Consider the following 26187-nt stretch of genomic DNA (forward strand, 5'->3'; position numbering starts at 1 on the left):
GATGAAACAGTTCCGGAAATATCGCCACTCTTTGGGGAACTCCCTGTTTTACTCGCCGGGGTTTCGAGTTAGTGTTTCTATGCTCCAAGTATGACTGGCGACCATACAAACAATTGGTGACCCAACGTTTTAATATTCTCGACATGTTCTAGTTTAGACCTCGGCTAGTATGTGTGGAAATGCGGTGCAGTGCTGTTGTACTTCTATGCTGTTTCCGGAATCCGCTTAAATTATCCGCAACTGGATAACACGCTCTGATGCTGGAGAGGTGTAACGCCTGAATTATAAGTTCTACTGGTGACAAACTTGAGATCGGCCTATATGATTCACCTTTGCTGTCATCCTTGCCATGTTTCTATAACGGGACCACCTTGCCCATTTTTCAGGCTTCGGCAAAATTGGGGTGTCTAACGATAGGTTGAGGGCCTTGCTCAGATACTCGACTCCACGTGCATCCAGCTGCTTTAGCATCACCATTGACGTGCCGTCAGGTCCAATCGCTTTGCATGATTTTGCGCTTTGAATAATATTTGCAACATCACCCATTATAACTTGTGGCGAATCCTCCTCGGCTGAAAGAGATCGCAAACAACGTAAAACATTTCTCTTCACCAGGTCGCTATAGGGTTCTCACTATATGCCACAATCAATCCGTTAAAAATGACGGATCCGTTAAAAATGACGGATCCGTTAAAAATGACGATGTCTACAATTTACTACTACCAGTTCCAATGTTGCTCTTCCTCTTGTGCTCACCCAAGATTCTATTCACTTAATTGTTAGTTCTCAGACTCTGGGGTCGTTTTGGTTTTTACGGAGAAGCTCATAATAGTCATTCGTTAATGCTGTACTGGGAAATTAGGACTTATTTTAGGTATTCGACTAACAGAAATATGGCAACCGGTTTCAACAGTGATGATGTCTAGAAAATCACTCTCTGCTTCCCGAAAAATTTCTCTGATGCGTTGGTTGATAAATTCTCTGAATCCTTGCGAATTGATTTTGCTATAGTTAACGAAAGTTCGGCGTTCAGAGGTCGGGTGGTCTATTTATTGAGATGAGGATACTGAAAATGTCCGACCGAAATGACAGGTAATTCATTAAGCCAGGAGACAAGATGGATAAATGTTGAGCTATTTGCTCAGCCATCGCCATGTCTCTCTGGTTCTAGGGATGAATGTCAAAACTCATTATGCGCATTAAATTAAGCTAGGACTAGCCTGTTATCCCCTCCCTAAAGTGGCCTGATGTCAGATGAACAACGCGGAACGCATATGTTAATCGGCGGGATATACACATTTAGCAATACCATCTCGGCGGCTCACACTTTATCGCTACTCCCATACACTAGAGCTTAGATCAAGAGAGACAAGTCAGTACTGGGATGACTGGTGCAAAAAGATTGCAGTCCAGCATCCCCTCTTCCCGTACGATACAAAAATTCACAATACTATTGACCTTGCCACAGATTAAACTGCAGGAGTGTTACATTGACAAAAATTGGAACAGCAATGCGTGGTCGTAAAGACTGCGGCTGGTACTTGTATTGGGAGATTGCGAGGGAGTTTCATATTCCGATGGCGACGAGGAAGTTGGCGCAGCACGAGACAACATAATTGCTATACTCTCTCCGGAAGGTCAGGCCTGAGCAATTCCCGAAATGTACCCTTCGAATATTTGCTGCGGTCGAACTAGATCGTCTTTTATTTAGCTGGTATTCACGCTTCTTGTATCGGCAACAATCATCACAATAGAGACGGGACTGATAAAACACATTCTGGAGTAATTAATCGATTGTTTGAGCTTTAGCATCTTTCAATTTGAGCGCAGCCAACTTAATGTCTTTATATTAAGTTGTTTATCTGAAAAAGTGGATCTTCCAGATAAAGCATGCTTACCAACTTCTCCTTAGCCCGAAAAGCTTCTTTGTGGATAGCCTTGTGTCCAATACTCTCAGCAGAAACTGGTGGAACACCATTGCTGCTTTGTGAGACTACAGCTTTGATATCATAACAAATCGTCTTGCAATGTCTCTTGGGTAATGCTTCTCATGGACTATGTGTACCGCTATTGAATGAGTCCGTGCTACTTTCGGAAATATCAGGAATCGCTAAAAGGGTAACCGTGGACACAGTTGCTCGCATTGTCTTCTCTCTCTTGGATGGGTGGCTGGGTGGTTCACACCAACCTTTGCTCTCAATTTGTAGTTTGTAAAGGTTTTTATCCTCACATAAAAATAGTTTTTCGCTACATATTTTATTAGTTTTCTCCTAAGATTTTAAATCAAAGCCAGAACGCTTTCAAAATAAGCAAATAAGCAAACAGTTCGCTTTATTTTTTCTGCACTTTCCGTTATTTGCCTGTTGAAACATTAATGTTACACAACTGTTTTGAGCACACAAATTGTAAAGATGTCTCGAAGCATGTTTATTTTTCATCAAACATTTCATCTTTTTGTGCGATTCTGTGTTTACAGGCAAACATAAACAAGCAGACACACACCCACGCACACCAGCACTGTGATTGCTATACGAACTGTGTTTATGATCAGAAATTTTTCTTCCAGACATAGAAAAAGAGAAAAAGCCGCTTATATTTACCTCCGTGTGCGTGGTGCTTGCGTGTGTTATGTAAGCTCTGCGTGATACGCATTATAAAACATTATTTATTTCAAATTAGCTCCCGGCTAGGTTCCGGTTGTGGGTTAAAGAGTTTAGAACGGGAAAAGGTTAAGCAATTCTATGAGGAATTGGAAATAGGAAATTTATTTTTGATTGAAAAACGAAACGAAATTTCTAATAAATACTTATGCGGCAATCAAGCAGAACTGACAAACAGAAGTGCTCACACACGCACTGAATAAGTAAAGCAAAATAGCCAAAGGGTTGAATAACAATTTGAAATAGTATCAAAATGTGGAAATTTTGGTGTCAATACAGAGGAATTTATATTATGTAACGACACAATTGCCTCCGTTTGCTGGGGTGAGCTCTCGGCGGCCAAGGTTACGTCACAGAAATTTATTTGATTCAGTGACCCGAGTAATGAAACGCACAATGTTCAGGGTCTGTTTGTATTTATTGGCTTCAATATCGATCGTGAGTACAAATGACAGAAGTAACCTATTCTGCGGGGAATCCGGCGCAAACGGTGGGAGACCTTGTACGGAACTCCTCGTTCCAGACGACGGAAGCGGCGTAGAAAACACGCTTCTAATCGTGACCAGGCTGCTCCGCGGGTGTTGTCTGGACTCTGTTCAGGCGTCTTACGCTGTCCAATCGGGTCTCGTCCTTCGGCCGACGATGAGTGGCTTAATGTACACGCTAGTCGGGATGTAGGTCCGTAGCGGTGTGCGAGGAATGTTCGTCCGGGCTGTTGTCACGGATAAGCGGCGTACCAAAACACGCTTATAACGGGGATACCCGTTGAACGGTGCGCGTAGAGTTCGTATCGCGCTTGTCTAATTCGAGGTTTCCGGGTCTAATACGCCTATCCGGGTCGGTAACCGGTGAACTGCGACAAGCGGCAAGCGAAACACGCTTATCCGGAATGAAAGCACGAAAACTGGGATAAGTGGCGAACGTAACACGCTTATCTGGACAAAAGCACGAGTACTGCGATAAGCGGCAAACGAAACACGCTTATCCGGGCGAAAGCACGAGTACTGCGATAAGCGGCAGACGAAACACGCTTATCCGGGCGAAAGCACGAGAACTGCGATAAACGGCGAACGAAACACGCTTATCCGGGCGAAAGCACGAGAACTGCGATAAGCGGCGAACGAAACACCCTTATCCGGGGCTAAAGCACGAGAACTGCGATAAGCGGCAAACGAAACACGCTTATCCGGACGAAAGCACGAGTACTGCGATAGGCGGCAGACGAAACACGCTTATCCGGGCGAAAGCACGAGAACTGCGATAAGCGGCGAACGAAACACGCTTATCCGGGCGGAAGCACGAGAACTGCGATAAGCGGCGGACGAAACACGCTTATCCGGGCGAAAGCACGAGTACTGCGATAAGCGGCGAACGAAACACGCTTATCCGGGCGGAAGCACGAGAACTGCGATAAGCGGCAAACGTAACACGCTTATCCGAACGAAAGCACGAGTACTGCGATAAGCGGCCAACGAAACACGCTTATCCGAACACTGCAACCCGATGTCTTATCTAGCGGCAACCGCAACACTTAAACGCACTTGTTCCCGTAGCTAACACCGTTTTATTTTATTTATCACTCTACTCACCAGGTTCTTTAGTATCTCCCGCGGGGTCTCCTTGTTGAAACGGCACGTGTAGGTCGCACTAATTACTTTCTTCTACTGTCCCTTTTCAATGTCAACCACTCCCTTTTATAGCGAAGTCAGCGACACTCACTACCCTACCGCAAATATCCCCATTCGATTGCCTTTGCACATGTGCTTTGTTGTTGCTTGTTTACTACCGTCTTCCACACTGGATTCTCTTACGCATGCATATTGTTGGTACCTGTTTACGACCGTCGCTAGCATTAGATTCCCTTGCGCAAGCATTTTGTTGGTGCCTGTTTACAACCATCGCTAGCATTACATTCCCTTACGCATGTATGTTGTTGCTTGTTGTTTTCGTCGTTTTCGATGGTCGCACAGTGGCCTAACGGTATGTTGTTTTGATTAATAATTATTTAATTCAATTTAATAATTCAATTTAATTCAATTTAATAGAAATAATAACAATAAGTAAAAAAAAATGAAAATAAAGAAAAACAAATGTAACAACAAAGAAAAAATATGATACAAAAGATGAATAATAATAAAAAAACCAAAATAATCCATCGGCTATGGTGTGGCGGAAACGAGTTGGCGACTTCCGCCTTCACAATTACTTAAATAAAATTACTTGATTCGAGGTTGAGGTTTTAAAGGTTAAAATAGTTGTTATGTGAGTACTTTACGATTGGTTTATAAATGACATTGTAATTATTTTATTGGACCAATTTCAAACAAGTCATTGTGCTAAAAGATATCCTTTCAAGTGTCAGTGGCTAGCGATTTTATCACATGATCAAGCGTCTATCATCTAACTCCTTTGTGGTGATTTCTAAGAAATAAGACAAATTAATTAAAATTGAATAAATAAAGAAAGGTGTAGGTAAGCCGTATTATTTAAATTTGATTCACTTTATTGACACCTTAGATTTTAAATATTTCGCACAAAGTCTGTAAATAGCTTTGTCTGCTAGCGTGGGATAAAAAAGCAATATGTTGTCTGGTTGGTAGGCGTTAAACACATAAAAGGAATTATTTACAAGAAAATAGCTCTAAATCTTAAAGCCACATTTTTTGCTTTTCCAGTATTATTTTTGTTGTTGCAAGGTTACGTGACTTCATATAAGTTGTAAGACTAAACTATATAAATTTTAATATATTTCATAGGTTTTTTGACTTAGTCTGGCTTTTTCGTCATTCGGTTTTGTTATCTAATTTCATAAGAAAAATTAAGTTGATGTCTGTTTAGGTTTGATACATTCCAGCTCAACTTCCCGAGCTCAGTCGATCACGGATGCTGATTGACATCATCGTGCATCACCTCAGCAAGTTCCCTCTGCGGAGACCGTAGAGTGTTGATGCTAACGAGCGGTGGTTGTTGAGTTTTCTCTCATTGGAATATGTAAATGTAGTAGTATAAATCGACTCAGATCCTCTGCGATCGCTGCAATCCTCTGCGATTGCAAGAACCTCTGCGTTCACTTGTCGATCAACCGTTGGAGAGTTAACTTGTCGCGCATTAACCCAAACGTCTTCGCGTTTACTAACCGGCCTCTGTCGCCACCACAGATTACAATCGGTAATCCTAGTTGAACTAACAGGCCTCTGTCGCCACCCCAGATTACAAGGTAATCTTTGTTGTTGTTTGAAAAGAAATACGATCAATAAACGGCAATCATATTATTTAATATTAAAAACTGATACTGCTTTTGTTGTTTTATTTTATTCTTTTCACCCTCACTGCTCATCAAACGGTATCCTGAGCTATCGTTGAATTGTTGAAGAAATACCTATGGATTTCCCCTCCCTCACCTAAACATTGGTCGCATCGAGCCAGATAGAAGCCAGTTTTGTTGTTGTTGCCTCTCTCTTGGACGACAATTGAAGCTTTTGTTGTTGCATTGCATAAAGAAATCATTGGATTATTTTGCATATTACTAACACCAGGTACGTAAACTCAGAATTCCTAAAAAAGTGAGCTACCGCGAGTGTTAGTATTTTTCGTTTGAGCAGTAAATAAATAAATCATTGGTCGAATTTCAATCGCCCTACGCGTGTGAATTAAATTCGTTGCCTAATTTCGCCTATTTTACAGTCCACACAAATTGTTGAAATCGTTGTTGTACTGATCATCCAACGTCGCGTTGAGCATACAAATCACTATCAGTGTTGTTGTTATTCTTGTTAGATTAGCTCCAGATCATTTGGTCTCACCATAACAACGAACACTCTTAATTTCCAATAATTTCCCTAGTTGTCGCTAGTTTTGTTTTGTTGTACTGATCACCCACGTCACGTTGATCATACAAAACGTCTTCGTTTTTCTTCATAATATCACTCAACTCGTTTATTTGTTGATCTCATTCGAAAGTGAGAATTCGCTGTGATATTTACAAAAACAAAACCCATCAAATTTCCAATCGGATTTGCATCGATTATTGAACTCTCTCTTTGGTAAATAATAACTCTCATTGCACCGATTGCTGTTGTTTTTCCCCAGGGTTTTTTTCTAACGAAGCCCTTCTGTTGAGAATTTGCATTGGCAAATTTACACTAACAACATAACATACATTGTTACACTATTATTGTCGTTTGGTTTATTTTGTTGCTGCGATCCTCTCCAACCAAAAAATATTTGGCGTTGTTATTCCCCCTCGGTTTACTTAAAACCCTTTGAAAATTTGCATTGGCAAATTTACAATAACAACACACCTTCCAAATTATCATTTCTTTGGTTTTTTTGTTGTACAGATCGTCCATCGCCAACCAAACACATTCGTTTGTTCTCCTACCTTTGTCTAATAGGTAATTCTACTAATTTGAGAAATTACATGGTAATTCTACCAACAACTATCCCGCCTTTTTAAGCGTCCCTTAAAAAACTCTGCTGATCCTCTGCACTCACTTGCTTGATCGTTTGCAACGTCTGTTGTTCAGTGGGAGTTTCGCTGTTCACACACAGCCATTTCTCTGCTAGCGTCGCTTGTGTGGTCAGCACAGTGGGGTAAGATAGTACAAATAGTACAGTGGGGTAAAATACTAAAAATTAATACTTGTTTGCAAAAAATATTTTTCGATAATTTTTTGGAATTTAATTAATTGGCAGTAGGGTTTTTGGAATTTTTGGACAAATTCACCCTACATTCGGCATTGATTGCGCATATTTGGAGCAGAGAATATATGTGAAAAATATTTGGTTTTCGACATTTTTGTATTGTTTTTGGAGTTTTTACTTACAAATTTTGGAAAATTGTTTGAGTCTCCGTAGGGGTTTCGGTATTTTTTGGACAAATACACCCTACTTTGGCAACGTGTCAACCAAATAAGTTATATTTCTGACAAATTATTTATCTGCGTTGATTTTCTTGGGCAAAAGTTTCGTTTTCAGACAAATTGCTTATTTGTCGTTGGATTTTGGACAGGTACACACTACCATTGGCATACTTAATTTCAACATACACCCTACACTTGGTAGCACCATATACATTCTTGTATATTTGAGACTTTTTCGCATTTTTGACCAAATTAAAGTAGTTCTTGTTCGCCCTGAGGAAGTTTCTTTAAATTTTCTCTTATTTCGCCCTACTTTAATTTCAATTATCATTACACCTTGCTATTTTTCTGTGGTATTCGTAGACATTTTGAGTTTTTTTTTGTGGAAATACCTTATTTCCTTTGAGCTATAGCAATTTGTGCATCAATTGAATTTCCTCTTTTCACCATTCCTCATAGTTTGTTGCAAATTCAATTGTAGATTTTCACTGATTTTGGTTAATTTAAACTTCGAGATGTCAGTCACCCCACACACTCGTTTTGTTAAAGCTTCGGACATCTTTTTGAAACGTGTAGCATCGTTTGAACGAAGTAGTGAATATAACAATAATGTTCAATATCTCGAAATTCGCAGTTCAGAATTTCAAAAACTGTGGCACAAATTCAAGTGCGCTTATGACGAGTGCAAAAACTACCTCACGGCATCCGAGACTTTATTGATGTCGTTGAGGAAAAATATGGTACATCCTACATTGCTTATCTTCGGTGTTTGTCTACAATTGACAGGCATCTTAAACGCCTTAAATCTTCAGGCACAGAAACTCCTTCACCTGCTATAGCTCCTCCAATATCACCACCTCCACAAGATGAATTGTTGAACGTTTCAAAAGAAACACAATCTCCAGGTTTGCTTTCGAGTAAATCTTTAGAAATCTCACCACCTCCCAAATACTCGTTGAATCTTGCTGAAGTAGCAACTCCACCCAATATATCATTGGACGAATCCGTCCCGTCGGTTCCTGTGCATTCTGCTTCCTCCTCCGTACCCGCTCCACCAGAACCTTCTTCCAACACCACAACATCCTCTAGTGGCCCTGTTGATAACTCCACATCACCTGTCGGTACCCACAGCTTTCTGTTGCCACCCCTTGACATCGAAGTCTTTGGTGGAGACTTCGTGTCTTGGCCCACCTTTAGGGATTTATTCACCACCATATTTGTCCATAATTCGCAGCTCTCGAATATTGAACGTCTGTACTACTTAGTGCAGAAAACCACAGGTGAGGCACGCGAAATCGTTTCGAGATTTCCACTCACCAATTGTAGTTTCCCCTTAGCGTGGAAAGCCTTGTCGAATACGTACGACAATAAGCGCATTCTGGTGAATAGCCACTTAAATCAATTGTTCAATCTCCCCTCTTTCGATAAAGAAACAGTTTCGGGTTTGAAAACTATCCAGCGTGGGATTAATAGTTGCCTTGCTGCAATGGCCGTCTATGACGTCATTACGGATCATTGGGATCCAATAGTTGTTTATATTTGTTTGCAAAGGTTGCCAAGGTCAACTTTGACTCTGTGGGAGCAAAGTATCAAAAACAAGTCGTCTTTGCCTTCTTGGAAAGACTTAGATGCTTTCCTCACAGAGAGGATACAAACACTTATGTGTATCCAAAGCCTGTATGGAAATCAGGTCGCAAAATCATCAGCCACGAATGTAGTTTCATCCAACTCCTCCAAAAAATTGTTGTCGGTACAAAAATCACAAAATGTATCACCCCTTCGATCCACTAATTTGTCGAACTCTTATTGCCCAATTTGTCCTAACCAGAGCCATGTTCTGCGTCTCTGCCCCCAATTTGCTAAACTGTCATTTGAGGACAAATTCTCGTTGGTAAAAAAGTATAAGTATTGTATAAATTGCTTATCGCGTGGCCATGTAGTTAAATCTTGCCAGAGCAAACATAGTTGCAACTGGTGTAAACAAAGGCATCATAGTCTTCTCCACCGGCCACAAGTTAGAAGAGTACTTGCTCCGGACACTTCAAAACTGTCTCCCTCATTTACTGATGTCACAAGAGGAGATCCCAGTTATGGTTTGTCGCAGCCCAGACACCCTACAGGCAGTTCTACTTTGCCATGCACTTCTCCGACTTTTACAAATGTCAAAAGTCGAGAGTCTAAGTGTAATATGTCGACCCGCTCTTCTAATAAATGCCAAAGCAATCTTCCAGATACTAATACTTTGCAAATTAGAAAAGTTGTTGCTTCTTCAACGAAGACAGATCCGGCTTTTACTAAGGTCAAAAGTCGAGTGTTTACTTCTTCATTGTCACGCCAAGCACATCTCCGGCTTTTGCAAATGTCAAAAGTCGAGAAACTGCCGACAAAAACAAGCTAAATCCGGTTCCTATCGCTTCAATAGATAATAATGTGCTCCTGGAAACTGCGAAAGTGAATATAATTCACAATGGCAAATCGCACACGAAATTGAAATCCACCACTTTAGAAATCACCAAGTGAATAATTGTTAAACATAATAACTTAAATCGCTCGCACACTATCTTGAAAGTTAATATCGGTATATTGTACATAGCTCACTTAGGAATCTGACTTTACGTTCTTTCCTAACATTTGAATCGAATATATTCCAATTTTGTAATAAAATGCTAGACAATTGGTCTAGCATGGGAGGCGGAATGTTTAGGTTTGATACATTCCAGCTCAACTTCCCGAGCTCAGTCGATCACGGATGCTGATTGACATCATCGTGCATCACCTCAGCAAGTTCCCTCTGCGGAGACCGTAGAGTGTTGATGCTAACGAGCGGTGGTTGTTGAGTTTTCTCTCATTGGAATATGTAAATGTAGTAGTATAAATCGACTCAGATCCTCTGCGATCGCTGCAATCCTCTGCGATTGCAAGAACCTCTGCGTTCACTTGTCGATCAACCGTTGGAGAGTTAACTTGTCGCGCATTAACCCAAACGTCTTCGCGTTTACTAACCGGCCTCTGTCGCCACCACAGATTACAATCGGTAATCCTAGTTGAACTAACAGGCCTCTGTCGCCACCCCAGATTACAAGGTAATCTTTGTTGTTGTTTGAAAAGAAATACGATCAATAAACGGCAATCATATTATTTAATATTAAAAACTGATACTGCTTTTGTTGTTTTATTTTATTCTTTTCACCCTCACTGCTCATCAAACGGTATCCTGAGCTATCGTTGAATTGTTGAAGAAATACCTATGGATTTCCCCTCCCTCACCTAAACAATGTCTTTTTGCAAAATTTTTGAAGAGAACAAATAGACTAGGCACTTGCTATTATGAAAGAAATTTTGAAAAAAGGATTTGTTATATAATATCCCAGCAAAATAAATTGGAAGTAGTGCAATGTGGACTAGTTCTGTCACGGCATGTTTTGATGCAGTTCAACCGGAGTCGTGAAAAAGGCACTCCAATTATTCACAATTTAACAGCAACCGGATGCAGTCCAAACGGGGTCGTGAAAAAGGCACTCCGTTCGCTACATTTTATTAGCAGTTGTTAGAGATCCCTACAAGTACATAAAACAGTTTGTACACTTCTACAGGCAGCGGCATACATTTTCCAAAAAGAGATAAGCGTGTTAACATTTCCAAACATTTGTTAATACAAACTAAATAACATTTAATTTGTGAACATTTTTCTGGTAACTCACGAGAAGAAAATTTCCGAATGGAGTGCTGTTGGAGTACATGTCGAAATCTTAACTGGTGATGGGAAGACAACCCATTTAGAAAATGAAGCAAAAACAGTTCAGCTTGGATTAAATTGACAAATTTTAAAAAATTCAGAAAAAATAGTAATCGTCCGAATCCCATTACCACATAGGACTTAAAATTTTTGTAATTGAACGTAGTTTAATACAAAAAAATTTAAAGAAAATCGAAGGGGTCGAACATCTTTAAAAATTGATTTCAAATATTAAATCGCGAAAATAGCATCCAAGCCCACTGTGCAATTTTTTTCGCTATTTCAATTTGGACCAATAAAAAAAAAGTTATGAGTATTTCATTGCATGTAGTTTTTACAAAATTTGACTTTTTCAAGGCGCGATATCTCTGGAACCGTTAGTAAAAAAAAATCTGAAAATATACTAAAATGTTTTGTTAATCAACAGCATCACCACAGCAAAAAATAAAGGAAATCGAAAACCTCATCTTAAAAAAGTGTCCGATTTCACTCAGAAATCCCCATATGCAAAACTTATGACCATATCGATTTGAGCATACATTTTGTGAGACAATGGTGGTTGTGTCTCCAAGGTACCCTAATACTTATATGGTGCCAAAATACTAGGCCGCCCACTTCTTAAAAAATGTCATATATACATTTGCAAAACTTATGAACGCATCGGTTTGCAAAATGATTTGCGAGAAAAATCACCAAGTCCCATTGAGAAAGGAAAGGTTAAAAATTAAACCTTTTGATAAATTTAAAATCCTCAATGAATAACTCGGTTTGACAATGGAACCAAAGAAATGAAGTAAAAAATACCTAAAAAGTGAAAATTTGCGTATTTTTTTTTTTAATAAAATTAATTGTTTCCAAACATTTTTTTGAACATTTTATTGTTGATTTATGTTCTTTCTTCTTTTACCGAAAAATGTGCATACATACATATGTATATGCACAAACATATTATTTTATGCTTCAGTTTTGTCCATATTTGTAAATTAAAAAAAAAAAAAACAAGTAACCAAAGGCTATAGTCGGACGGGGCAGACCCTGTGATACACCATTACCCCTGGGAATTAGCTTTCAGCAAATCAAAATTCCTTTATGGAACAAATTCCCTTCTCTTATATCAATGAGTGCACCCCAATTCATATTGGATCAATGATATGGGACTTTCACACCATTTTACAGAAAATGTTTGAACTTTTGTGGATAGTGGACTGATATGGTCCATCTTCGAACTTAAACTAACCTTGGACAAAATTTACGAGACTTAAAATTTGGGCCAAATAGGTAGATTCTTCGAGAGTTATTGTGCGAACCAGCCAGACAGATGGACGGACATGGGTAAATCGACTCCAAATTGTCTGAAATGGATTTCGTCCAAACATACGTATTGTCTAAAATCATTATTTCGATAATCTCGTTGGCCTAAATTGTTATGTTATAAACAAGTATTAAAAGAATTTTAGAAATAGTTTTCGATGATTTTTATCGAATCGATCAATGAAAACAAGTAAAAAGTCGTTAAGTTCGGCCGGGCCGAACTTTTTATACCCTCCACCATAATATAGTCTTAATTAAAATGGAATAATTCACACTTTTAGGTGGAACAACTTTTCGACAATGGATAAATACCTACTGCCTCCCACTATTGCTTAAATTACACTGTGAACACAAATGTTGGGGCAGGGATAATTCCTTTTGAAAATGAAAGCCCCGTGCACAGTGTTATCTAATCTAATCTAAAAAAATGTGTTCAGCTAGGTGAAAGGTGCCACCAACGGGGATATACATATCAAAGAGTCAACCTATCTTTAAATTTTTTTGGCGGAAAAGTTTTATAGCTGCGGGGGACTTCAAGAGTCAAATTGAGGGTAGTTTCATCAAAACAATGTAGACCCTCAAAAATGGACCCATATTGACGAATTTTAGTGAAGAAATTTCGTGACCGCTGAAAATTCCCGAAAATCGGGAGGTACAGTTATATGGAGGGATATACCAAAACATGGACCTATATTGACGATTATTTTTGAATAGACAAAATTGTAGCTAAAATTCTCAAAATACCGATCATTACAGCTAGTTCGGTTAAAAATTGCAGCTAAAATTCTCAAAATACCGAAAATCGGGAGATACCGGTATATGGGGGCTATACCAAAACATGGACCTATGATGACGATGTTTCGTGGAGATGTTTCATGACCACTGAGAACCTCAAATGTCAAATTACAGCTAGTTCGATTACAAATTGTAACTAAAATGCTCAAAATACCGAAAATCGGGAAGTACGGTTATAAGGGGGGCATACCAAAACATTGACCTACGTTGACGATGTTTGGTGGAGATGTTTCATGACCACTGAGAACCTTAAATGTCAAACTGCAGATAGTTCGGTTACAAATTGTGGCTAAAATTCTCAAAATACCGAAAATCGAGAGGTACCGTTATATGGGGGCTATACCAAAACATGGACCTATGTTGACGATGTTTGGTGGAGATATTTCATGACCACTGAGAACCTCAAATGACAAATTACAGCTAGTTCGGTTAAAAATTGTAGCTAAAATTCTCAAAATACCGAAAATCGGGAGGTACCGATGTATGGGGGCTATACCAAAACATGGACCTATGTTGACGATGTTTCGTGGAGATGTTTCATGACTATTGAGAACCTCCAATAGCAAATTGCAGATAGTTCGGTTAAAAATTGTGGCTAAAATTCTCAAAATACCGAAAATCGGGAGGTACCGTTATATGGGGACTATACCAAAACATGGACCTATGCCCATATCCTTTGGGATATAAGTTTGTTAATCACTAGGAACCCCAAGTGCCAAATTATAGCTAATTCGGTCTGCAAATGTGGCGAAGAACGTCAAAATACCTGAACTTGACCTGCCTATGGAAAAAAGACCCTCGGGTGCAAAATTTCAGCACTCTATCTCAATTATTGCGGATGCTAGAGTGATTACAACAGACGGACAGACGGACGGACAGACGGACATGGCTAGATCGTCTTAGAATTTTATCCTGATCAAGAATATATATACTTTATAGGGTCGAAAATGATTAGTTCGATGTTTTACAAACGGAATGACAAACTTAATATACCATCCATACTATGGTGGAGGGTATAAAAATACCAATATTTCGAGGTACAATTACATTACTTTTTACCAAAGGTATCACAAAACACACTGTACAGCATGTCATGATTTGAAAACTTTTCTATCATGATTGTGACATTTTGTAACATGGAATGTAAATGTAGTTCTGTGCAAGAAAAGCACAACAATAAAAAAACACTTATATTTTGGGCAGTAGTTTAGGGTTATAACCGCTATATATTGATGTTGGTTTTCAAGTTTATTTTCGTAGATTGCCGGAATATGTCTCCTAGAAAAAATATAGACTGAAAATTGAATTTGGATATTTTTCCCACAAAAGTTCACCGGCTAAAAACTATTCGCTCATTACCCGAAATTGTTGGCATCTTCCTTGATCAAAATTTTTACCTCGTGTAAAAATTTGTCAGTTTTAACCTGTAACTGCGAGACCTAGCGTGGTTATTGTTAGTATAAACACAATTAAAACTGTAGAATTTCTGTATATACTAGGCTGTAATTCTGTTATCTGAGCACGTGCATCAACATAATTGGCATCTATGGAAAGGTCGAGAGATCGTCATTCAAAAACAACTCACGTGGGCGGAATGTATCTACCAGGAATAAAGATATAAGATATATATTATTTTTTTCCAATTTTCACACAAAAGTTTCGGTCCATTTTACACACTAAAACCTATCTGATCATCATGTAAAATTGCAAGCTTCTCTTGTGTCATAAGCTCACACCTTATTTAAAATTTCGCGCTGATCGGACTATTATTGCAATTTACAGAACAGATACAAATTCGGATAAAAATTTTGTTTTTGGTCCATTTCAAACCCTTCACAATCACCACCAATAACAATAGCGATCTATTCTGATATGAAACCGACCTCCATACCAAATTTTGTGACGATCGGTCCATAATTGCCGCCTGGAGTTTGATTACAATTTATAATGGACAGACGGACACACGGACGGAATTGAATTTTTAGCAAAACAAACTTTTAAAACCCTTTCCCCATTGTGGAGTAGGGTAGAAAAATATAAAACATTTTTCATGTATTTTCTTTTTGTTAATATGTTTCAAACAAAATTAACTTGACTTCAATTATTGTTATAGATTTGTATGATAATCTCTGTTAGTTAGATATTAATTAATTACCAAATCTGTTAATGCTATTGCTTTGTTGTCATTTCCGTTTTTCCCTTTTTATTCTTTCATCTGATTACTTGTCGCCCTGGGTAAATTTTTATTTCACTCGTTTTGCTTTTATTGTATCATTATATTATTTTCTGTTTTAGAATTAATTGTATTCCCACATCGTGTTTTTCATGTTTTGTGCTAATGTTAACATGCGTTTATTTAATATGTATCAACGTGTGTGAGTATTTGTGTTTCTTTTGTTAGTATAAGTATTGTCGTTAGTGTCGATTATTATAGTGGAGTATACTCCTCATGGATTCAATGAAACTTTTCCCCATTGTACAAGGCAATTCAATAAAATTGAAAAAAAAAAGATTGGCGATGCTGTTGCGTGTTAAGAGAACCAATTTAGTGTTTTGAAAATTCAATTGAAAAAGTCATGTAGAATAACAATTAAAAAAAAAAAATAATAATAAAAATGCAGTATTGAACACTAATATAATGTTTTGTAAAGACTTACGCCCTTTAAAATATTTACATGTCTTTCTTCCAAATAACGTCAAATCTTTGTAAAGATCTAATAATGGAAGCCCGATCTTTGCCGTATTTTCTCAATTTCAAGGCGTTGGTAGTCCTACAAAGGTCATATGAGTGTACATGATTGCAACAAGACTTAGGCCCTTTAAAATATTTGTATGCCTTATTTCCAAATAACGTCACATCTTTGGAAAGATCTACCAATGGAAACCCGATATTTGCCGCATTTTGTCAACTTCAAGGCGTTGGTAGTTCTGCAAAGCTCATGTGAGTCTACATGATTACAACACGTTGATATGCAGTTCCCAGTTTTTGTGGGAAAGAACCTCATGAAATAATATTTCCTAGAATGTACATTTCTTTGAATCTACAAAGTGGTACACCCAAGACATATTCATTGGACATTAATAAAAATAGGTTGTGTAATAGCTTCAAGAATCTAGTGAAAGCCTTCAAGAACATTCTTAAAAAAATATGCTTTACCATGAAATTAAAAACTTTTAATTTAGGTTAAATAGAACAATTTGTTGTAAAATATTTATTCTATATCTTCGAGTATTGTTGATGGCGAGCGATTGCAACGAAAATGAAAGACACTACAGAAAATTTAATATCTACTTCGAAGAAGATGCCAAGAATTGCTATTGGCTATTGGTTAGCTATCCAGCAAAATGTTCAATGCCAATGATGCTATTGAATCATGGGTGCAAGTGATCTGGAATGTCATCTTTTTAGCATTTTCACTCATGAATTTTATATGAGCGTGACCACCACAAGATGACATTCAGTTTCGGATCTTAAGATGACATTCATTGTCGGATCCTAAGCATGTCATTTTGACCAATGCTTTGACATGTCATTTTCACCAACCCTTTGACATGACATTTTCATTTCTTGTTTGGAAAATGGAAAATTCTGTATTGAAATATGATATTCATGACAAACCAAACTCTTTATTAATTCAAACTAATTCATGAAATAACTAGAACTAATTTATCAGCATAAAGTTTATACCGAAAATTTCAATTTAATCACCGCCGCTGCACTGCAACATAGTATACTTCGTCCACTCTCAGCCACTGATTTTGTTTCATCTTACAAAAACTTTTCTATAATCTTCTCATCACCAGTTCAGATTTCGACAAGGACTTCTATTAAGAATTTCTAGTTCGTGAACCTACGTTTAATTTGTAATTTTATAACAAAAATTTTGGAAATGTATACTCTTTTGTTTTGATGTCGCTACTTGTAGGGATGTATAAATCGACTTGTTTGTTTGTATAGTGATCTGTATAAATGATTCAAATGCTAATGAAAAGATCGGATCTTTCACGACTTGCAAATGCAAAATATGCCATGAAATCACGTCATCGCATAGACCCCTTCCTTCAAATTTTGCTGGGTATCTATGTAGATGTTTGTATGTGTGTCAAGGGAATGAATAAATGTCATCTCAGCAATTACATTTTAAAAGCCCTGTTCAGTACTTCCACCAACAGTAATAACAACTAATACTGTTGTTACGGCTTGTGTTAGCTCTCGCATGTCCACAGGGTTGCTGCTTTGGAGTAAAATAAATAAAATTTAAAGGTAGCAAAATTCACATAAAAAAATATGCCTTGGTACACTCAGTTCTAAGAGTCTATACGCAAACAAAAAACAGGGGAACTGCTGAAGGTCATTGGCGAGATCCGAAACTATAGCCTTCCCTGCCTTACCCCTTAGTAAACAAGGCTAATTATTTCCCATAATAAGTATTGTGGTTTAATTAAATTTTAATACAATAACTCTGACCGTTGGTATGAATATTATTTTTTATCGTTAATTTTTAGCATTATCTGAAAACAAGTAAGCAAAGGCTATAGTCGGACAGGGCCGACCATACGATACCCTACACACTACCCTGCGAGTTAGATTTCAGCAAATCAAAGTTTCTTTTGGACAAATAAGCTTATTGTAAGAAATAACTTTTTGGAGTCTGCAACCTTATCACATTAAGTTTAAATAACAATATAATAATTGTTCCACAAACATCGCAGAAGGGACAGGGCGTGCACCACGATTCATAGTACAGCAATAGTATGGGGCCTACTGTTTATAGCCGATAAACAGATATTTAGTCTGGACCTTTACAAAAATAGGTGTTGCATAAAATTCCGCTGTCTACATTCATTGAGCTGATATTAACCGGGGTGCTCTCATTAATATGAGAGAAGGCTCCCTTGTCCCAACTGAGATGTTTTTGGAACAATTATATACTGTACATTTTAAGAAATATTCTTAAATTGGAAAATTGGCGTTGTTTAGCAATTTCTGCTACATCTTTAAATTTTGGACAATTGGACAGGTAATACGATAGGAAGAACTGGGAATTTGTCTGCCATGATAGAGACAATTTGTAGCATGGGAGGAAGATGTGGTTCTCTTCACAAAACTCATTATATCTAAGGTAGTAGGTCCGTTATCAAGCACATATATTATTGCAATTTTCATCAGAGGAAAGATCGGTAGTTAATTTTTCATATATAGGCGACTTTGCCGGTAAATGCCCTCCAGGGATTCAAATATGGACCAAAAATAAAATGTTTTTATTTAGCATACAAAAGTAATGGACCATTGCACCCGCTAAATAATATCAGATCATCATCAAAAATTGTAGGCATCTTTTACGACCTAAACCCTTACCTCGTGCAAAATTTCGTGACTATTGAGCTATAATTGTGAGTGCTTATGATTACACTACAAGCAAAAAACTGGATATATTAGGCTGTAAATCTGTTATCTGACAACATAAATCAACATAATTGGCATCAATGGGAAGGGCAAGAGTTGTCCTTCCAAATATTATTTATGTGGGCGAAATGTGTGGTCCAGGAATAAAGATATTACCGGTATATTAAAAATTTTCACAATTTTCACACAAAAGTTGTGGTCCATTTAGCCCTCTAAACATCATCCGATCACCATCTCAAATTGCAAGCTTCTCCTTTGTCATATAATCTTACATTATTTAAAATTTCGATCGGACTACAATTGCGACATACAGAGCCGCTACAAAATCGGATAAAAATTTTGTTTTTGTTCCATTTCACCCGCTAAATATTTCTCGATCATCACCAATAAGAATAGGGATCTATTCTGGCCTGAACCCGACCACCATACAAAATTTCGTGGCGATCGGTCCATAATTGCGGCCTGGAGCGTGTTTACAATTTATATTGGACAGACGGACGGACACACATCTCAAAATCGGTTTATCTCGTCGAGATATGAAGATTGGTATACCTCATTGGGGGTCTCCGACGAATATTTCGCGGTGTTACATAAATTTTTCCCAAAAACAAACTTATAATACCCTTTCCACATAGTGGTGTAGGGTATAAAAATTAAATGAATTAAATTTAAAAAAATCTGAAAATCTACACTGACAACCCTGCCTACTACTGACCTTGTTTTAACTTTAGTTCACATACCATTTGGTTTTATTTTTCAATGATTCTCCTCCAAGCTATCCGATGATGGATACTCAATGGCCATCGTTCGTTTGGTTCCCTTTGTTGTCGGTTGGTCATTGTTTCGATGGATAAATGAACAAATCAATTGTGATGACGCACTATGTTCCTCTCATTCCCCAGTGATGAACAGAAAGTGACTATTATTATTAGTAAGGGCAGAAACTGCATGTTGGAAAAAACACAAAAAATATAGTTGCTGGAACAATTGTTTCAGTTGCTAGTGTTTATGTACGGGTGTGTGTGAGTTGTGTGGGAGATTTTTTTCGTAACTTTCCGGGGTCTCGAACTAATGTTACGAATATAAACCCGGTTCACATAACAGGAAACGGAAACAAAAATGTAAAATATTTTCTTGTTCAGATGACAAATAAGCAGCATACAGAATCTTGGGAATGATGTGTTAGGTGTTTTTACATCCTGCAGCAGTAATTCATGTAAATGGTTTATTTTTGTCTGTTTCAATGGGGTGAAGGCGATTTGTGTTTGTTAAAAAAAAAACTATACAAAGGTCATTTAGGTAAAGGATTATCCACAGCAATGATGTGCATTCTGAAGGATAACTACTCTCAGGTTATGGCAGACCACCAGTCGCGTACCTTTGTCACCCAGCTTTGAATTAGTCTGTAAGGTGCATGCTAATTTCTACCAAGGATTTTACGAATTTCAATAGGGTGGAAATATTGTAGTTTCTTCAGTGGTGAATGTCCAACTATCCTTGAAGGTTATGGAAGCACAGCATACATATGTAGGGAACAGTTGTGATTGAGCCAGCATTTTCTTACAAAGCAGCTTTTCCCCGGTTATTTAGATTGTAGATTGTATTTTTAACTAATCATTTAACAGCATTAAAAATAAAAAATTACGTGACTTCTTTTCTGTCATATAAATACATACATATGTATGTAGTTGATTAAAAATCATACCATGTGAGCTTTTCAAAACACACAAGTGCGTAGATAATTTAATGTGTATGTATGAGATTCACACAACGATATCCACTTGATGTCAAAATTTCCCTCGAATGCAATTACTTAAATCAAAATTGCAAAATATCATAAAACTCTGGCAAAATCCTGTGAATATCTGATACAGTGAGTGAATGGGTGAACGAATGTGAATCGTGAAACCTGATAGTATTTTTTTATGTTCAGCCAATAGAAGATAGTAGTAAAATCTTCAATTTATATGGATATAATTTCATGTGAACAGTGTGGTGAAAAAGTATTTAAACTCGATGATGAGTTCTTGGTTGATACCTGCTGATAGTTGTTTGCAAATATTTTTGTTCTGATGTTTTTTGGAAAAGCCGAAAAGTGAGTGTGATTCTCATTTATTTGAGAATACAAGACACTTAAAGAGTTCGGATTTTCGCTAAAAAAGGCATCATTTCAAAAAACTGAGAAGCCAATTGATAATTCCCTTCGCCGGGATGAAATCATGATATTGGTAGCGATCAGTAAAATTTTGCAACACTGTCAGTTCGTTTTGAAAAACATTACTCTATAGAGGCTAATAAATGAAGTTAAGCCATTGGGGGAGTACTCCAGCTTAAGCAATATTTAAACAAACATAATAAAATATTCTAAATCCCTGTATATATAAATCGTAATGTTCGTTATAACCTTAACTGAGTAATGACTTAAGTGACAATATGAGCAACACCTTATTGTTTTGCCCAATAAATGAATATATGCTCCACAACCATCGCTGATTGGACTGGAAGGAAGACACACTGTAAATTAAATTTTATGTTCTTCAATTTTTGTTCTTCTTCACAGCAAATACATATGTTTATGCATGTGTCTATTGTATGTAGTTTTGTTTTGTTTTCTTATATTTTCTTCATAAACTGTCCAGTAATGTCTGAGCATAACAGAAGAATATTTTCTTCAGAATTATATGAATGGCTGGCTGACAAACAAAACGGATGGAAGTGTTATGGAAGGGTTCTTCTATAGTCGGTAAAATAACTTTTTCCATTTGCAAAGATATTGTGGGGCATATTTTTTCATATGGGTGCTGTTTTAACCCTGCAAGCAAAAACTATCGCGGAAGTGACTTAGACGTGTCGCCTAGGGCGATGAAAACAGTCGCGGCGATAGTCGGGGAAGTCACCCTGAAGTGACCTCCGTTGTGAAGAAATGAACCACGCCGGCGTGTCGTCTTTGAAGTCACTCCAGCGACACCTCTAGAAGATCATTTCCGCGATAGTTCTTGGAATTAAACAAAATATCTTTTTTTATTTTTTTTGTTTTATTTATTTCTTTTTTTAATTTTTTTATTTTTATTTTTATAAGTACGCTCTTTTAGAGAAATTATTCTTTGAAATTTCCGCCTACATTAATTTTGTCATTTTAAAAATGTGATGTTTTGTTGCCTGACTTGGGAAGCGAACCCGGACCTTCAGAGTGCAAAGCAAGTATGCTGCACCACTGCACCACCCTCTAATATAATAGTCAGATAGAAAAAGGTTCTATATTTGTTCAAATGTAAACAATTGCCTTGGAAGTCACTCAGAAGTGTCGGCATACGCGATAAAAGGTAACAACAATAAGGCTATAGAAATTGTTTGTGTAATTCACCAACGATCTTCCTTGGCGTGTCTCAGGAGTGACTTTCTAGGCGAGGGAGTGAGAAACTCACTTCCAAATGCTGGCAGGTTATATACATACATATATTCGACATATGTGGTATACATTGAAGTGTAAAAGGTTTTTTTATCTGTCAAGTGTGTCTGTGTTGACTGATTTGAAAGAAGACACCAAAAGACAAAGACCATTCACCTGCCAGCAATTGGAAGTGAGTTTCGCACTCCCTCGCTTAAGAGGTCACTCCGGAGACACGCCAAGGAGGATCGTTGGTGAATTACACAAACAATTTCTAATGCCTTATTGTGATTACGTTTTATCGCGTATGCCGACACTTTGGAGTGACTTCTGAGTGACTTCCAAGGCGATTGTTTAAATTTATTTAATGATTCAACACATTTGAACAAATATAGAACATTTTCTATCTGATGATTATATGAGGCGGTGGTGCAGTGGTAAGCATACTCGCTTTACACTCTGAAGGTCCGGGTTCGCTTCGCAAGTCATGCAACAAAACATCACATTTTTAAAATGACAAAATTAATGCGGAAATTGCAAAGAATAATTTCTCTAAAAGAGAAGAAAAATAAATAAAAATAAAAAATTACAAAAATAAATAAAAATTTAAATAAAAATAAATAGAACAAGTAAAAAGTCGTTAAGTTCGGCCGGGCCGAACTTTTTATACCCTCCACCATAAAATAGTCTTAATTAAAATGGAATAATTAGGGTCCTTTTACAATTTTAGGTGGAACAACTTTTCGACAATGGATAGATTCCTACTGCCTCCCACTTTTGCTTAAATTACACTGTGAACACAAATGTTGGGGCAGAGATAATTCCTTTTGGAGATGAAAGCCCTTGGTGTGTATATTAAAAACCCCGAAGGACAGATGCGCCGTGAGTCGAACTTCCCCGTTATGGCGTGATAAAGTTTTTGCAAGAGACCCTGTAAGCCACCATGAATTAGCATTATATCTTTGTTTGTTGTTTTTGTAGAGCACATAAGCAACAGTGAACAAAGATATAACGCTAATTCCTGATGGCCCACAAGGTCTCTAACAAAAATTTCATCACGCCATAAGGCGGAAGTTCGACTCACGGCGGATCTGTCCTTCTGGGTTCATAATAAAATTCCTCTTGGGGAAGAAAGGCCTTGGTTTTTTCCCCAAGAGGAATTTTCCGTGCCCCAGACTTTCACCTCCATGTGTTCAACTAGGTGAAAGTACCACCTAAGGGCTATATCAAAGAGTCAACCTATCTTTAAATTTTTTGGTGGAAAAGTTTTATAGCTGTAGGGAACTTCAAGAGTCAAATTGAGGGTAGTTTCATCAAAACAATGTAGACCCTCAAAAATGGACCCATGTTGACGAATTTTAGTAAAAAAATTTCGTGACCATTGAAAATTCCCGAAAATCGGGAGGTACAGTTATATTAGGGGATATACCAAGACATTGACCTATATTGACGATTATTTTTGAATAGACAAAATTGTAGCTAAAATTCTCAAAATACCGATAATTATAGCTAGTTCGGTTAAACATTGCAGCTAAAATTCTCAAAATACCGAAAATCAAGGGAGGTACCGTTATATGGGGGTATACCGAAACATGGACCTATGTTGACGATGTTTGGTGGAGATATTTCATGACCACTGAGAACCTCAAATGGCAAATAACAGCTATTTCGGTTAAAAATTGTAGCTAAAATTCTCAAAATACCGAAAATCGGGAGGTACGGATATATGGGGGCTATACCAAAACATGGACCTATGTTGACGATGTTTCGTGTAGATGTTTTATAACCACTGAGAACCTCAAATGTCAAATTGCAGATAGTTCGGTTAAAAATTGTGGCTAAAATTCTCAAAATACCGAAAATCGGGAGGTACCGTTATATGGGGACTATACCAAAACATGGACCTATGCCCATATCCTTTGGAATATAAGTTTGTTGATCACTAGGAACCCTAAGTGCCAAATTATAGCTAATTCGGTCGTCAAAATACCTCAAATCCGGAGGTACCGTTATATGGGGGCTATACCAAATAGTGGACCGATATAGCCCATCTTTGAACTTGACCTGCCTATGGAAAAAAGACCCTCGGGTGCAAAATTTCAGCACTCTATCTCAATTATTGCGGACGCTAGAGTGATTACAACAGACGGACAGACAGACGGACAGACAGACGGACAGACGGACATGGCTAGATCGTCTTAGAATTTTATCCTGATCAAGAATATATATACTTTATAGGGTCGCAAATGATTAGTTCGATGTGTTACAAACGGAATGACAAACTTAATATACCCTCCATACTATGGTGGAGGGTATAAAAAAATATTTTTTTTTTAATTTCTAGAACTATCGCGGAAATGATCTTCTAGAAGTGCCGCTGGAGTGACTTCCAAGTCGACACGCCGGCGTGGTTCATTTCTTCACAACGGAAGTCACTTCAGGGTGACTTCTGCGACTATAGCCGCAACTGTTTTCATCGCCCTGGGCGACACGCCTAAGTCACTTCGGCGATAGTTTTTGCTTGCAGGGACAACAGGAGTAAACAGATGAAGATGAAAACAACATCTTTATGTGTGTAAATACACATATACATATGTATGTACGAAATGAATAAATGAAGAAAGTAAAAATTGTGTGAGAGAGCATATATTTTCCTTTTTACGACTCTATTTTACTATAAAGACTTGTTGTTATCCCCGATATTTTTGTAGTTTTTGTTGTTGCGTTTATTGTCATTTTATTTTGCTGTCCACCTACATTTTGCTTTCATTTGTTTCTTTTATAATTATCAGCATCGTTTTATTTGTTGTTCATCGTGATGTTGTTCATTTGTCAACCCATTTGTTTGGTTGTCATTTAATGGAGGGATATTCCTTGGGAAGTAACTATATATATTCCCACAAACATCCCCGAAGGGGCAAGGGACAATTCTCTGAAGAAACAATTGTCGACGCATTTTCGTTTCATTAAAAAACACACCGGAATCTTGTTTTCACTACCGTCTTAAATTCACTGAAGTATAATTTAAATTGCATTAGACATCGAAAATACAAAACAAAAATTATAGGCATTTTCTGAAAGCACATATGTACATCTTTAGACCAAACCCGATTGTTAGTATTGTTAAGGTTTCGAAGTTTTTGGGCAAATCACACACACACGCGACCCGAACGCAAACTAAGAGAGCAAATGTTTTAATTTTTTTACTTCAGTCTTGTACTGAATGTCATGCAAGCATGTTGATGCCGCCTTATTTGTTTTTTTTTTTGTGTACACTGAAAAGATTTTCAGGGAAGAATATGAAGATGATTTTTTGTTTTGTATTAATATTTTTAATGACGCAGAATGCCTCGTCTGCAATCCAACAATAAAAAATGTATATCCATCTTATCTTAGGCGTCATTATAATACGCATACAAAATATCATTTAATGACGGGAAATGAGCAAAAAAAAATAATATGCCAGCTTAAAGATAATTTAACAAATTAAAATAATAGGTGTCTTAATATTATAAAAGACAAAGGCAATTATGACAATGCCACAATCAAGGCCTCATATAAGATTGCTTTGGAATTGGCCAAGAAATGTAGACCTTTTGAAGAAGGGGGGTTTTTTATGTCAGTATTACCTTTTGTTGGATATACTGGTAGAAAAATGGAAGACATTTTCAAAGAGGTGCCTTTATCTCGGTCCACAATAGTCCGCCGCACCGAGTCAATAGGGAAATTCATAGAAAAAATGTTTTTTTATGCTTAGAAAGTCTTAAAAATCATCTGTATATACAATTTGTTTTTTTCTCTCAAAAAAATTAACATATGAAGAAAAATACTGTTCAAATTATGAAGTTATTTATATTACTTTTAATTTAAGTCATATAAAGCGAACGCGCGAACAATATATTTTTCATTTCACACTCAATATGAAAATCATCACCCTGTTCTGTCAGTGTAATTTTACCCACACATAAACAATTTAAGCGCTCGCTCTTCTTGATCGGCTATGCTTTAGACCATACAAACCCCAGTTG

Source organism: Musca autumnalis, unplaced genomic scaffold, assembly GCF_047663935.1.
Source record: "Musca autumnalis isolate F117 unplaced genomic scaffold, ASM4766393v1 scaffold_1, whole genome shotgun sequence".
Classification (NCBI taxonomy): domain Eukaryota; kingdom Metazoa; phylum Arthropoda; class Insecta; order Diptera; family Muscidae; genus Musca; species Musca autumnalis.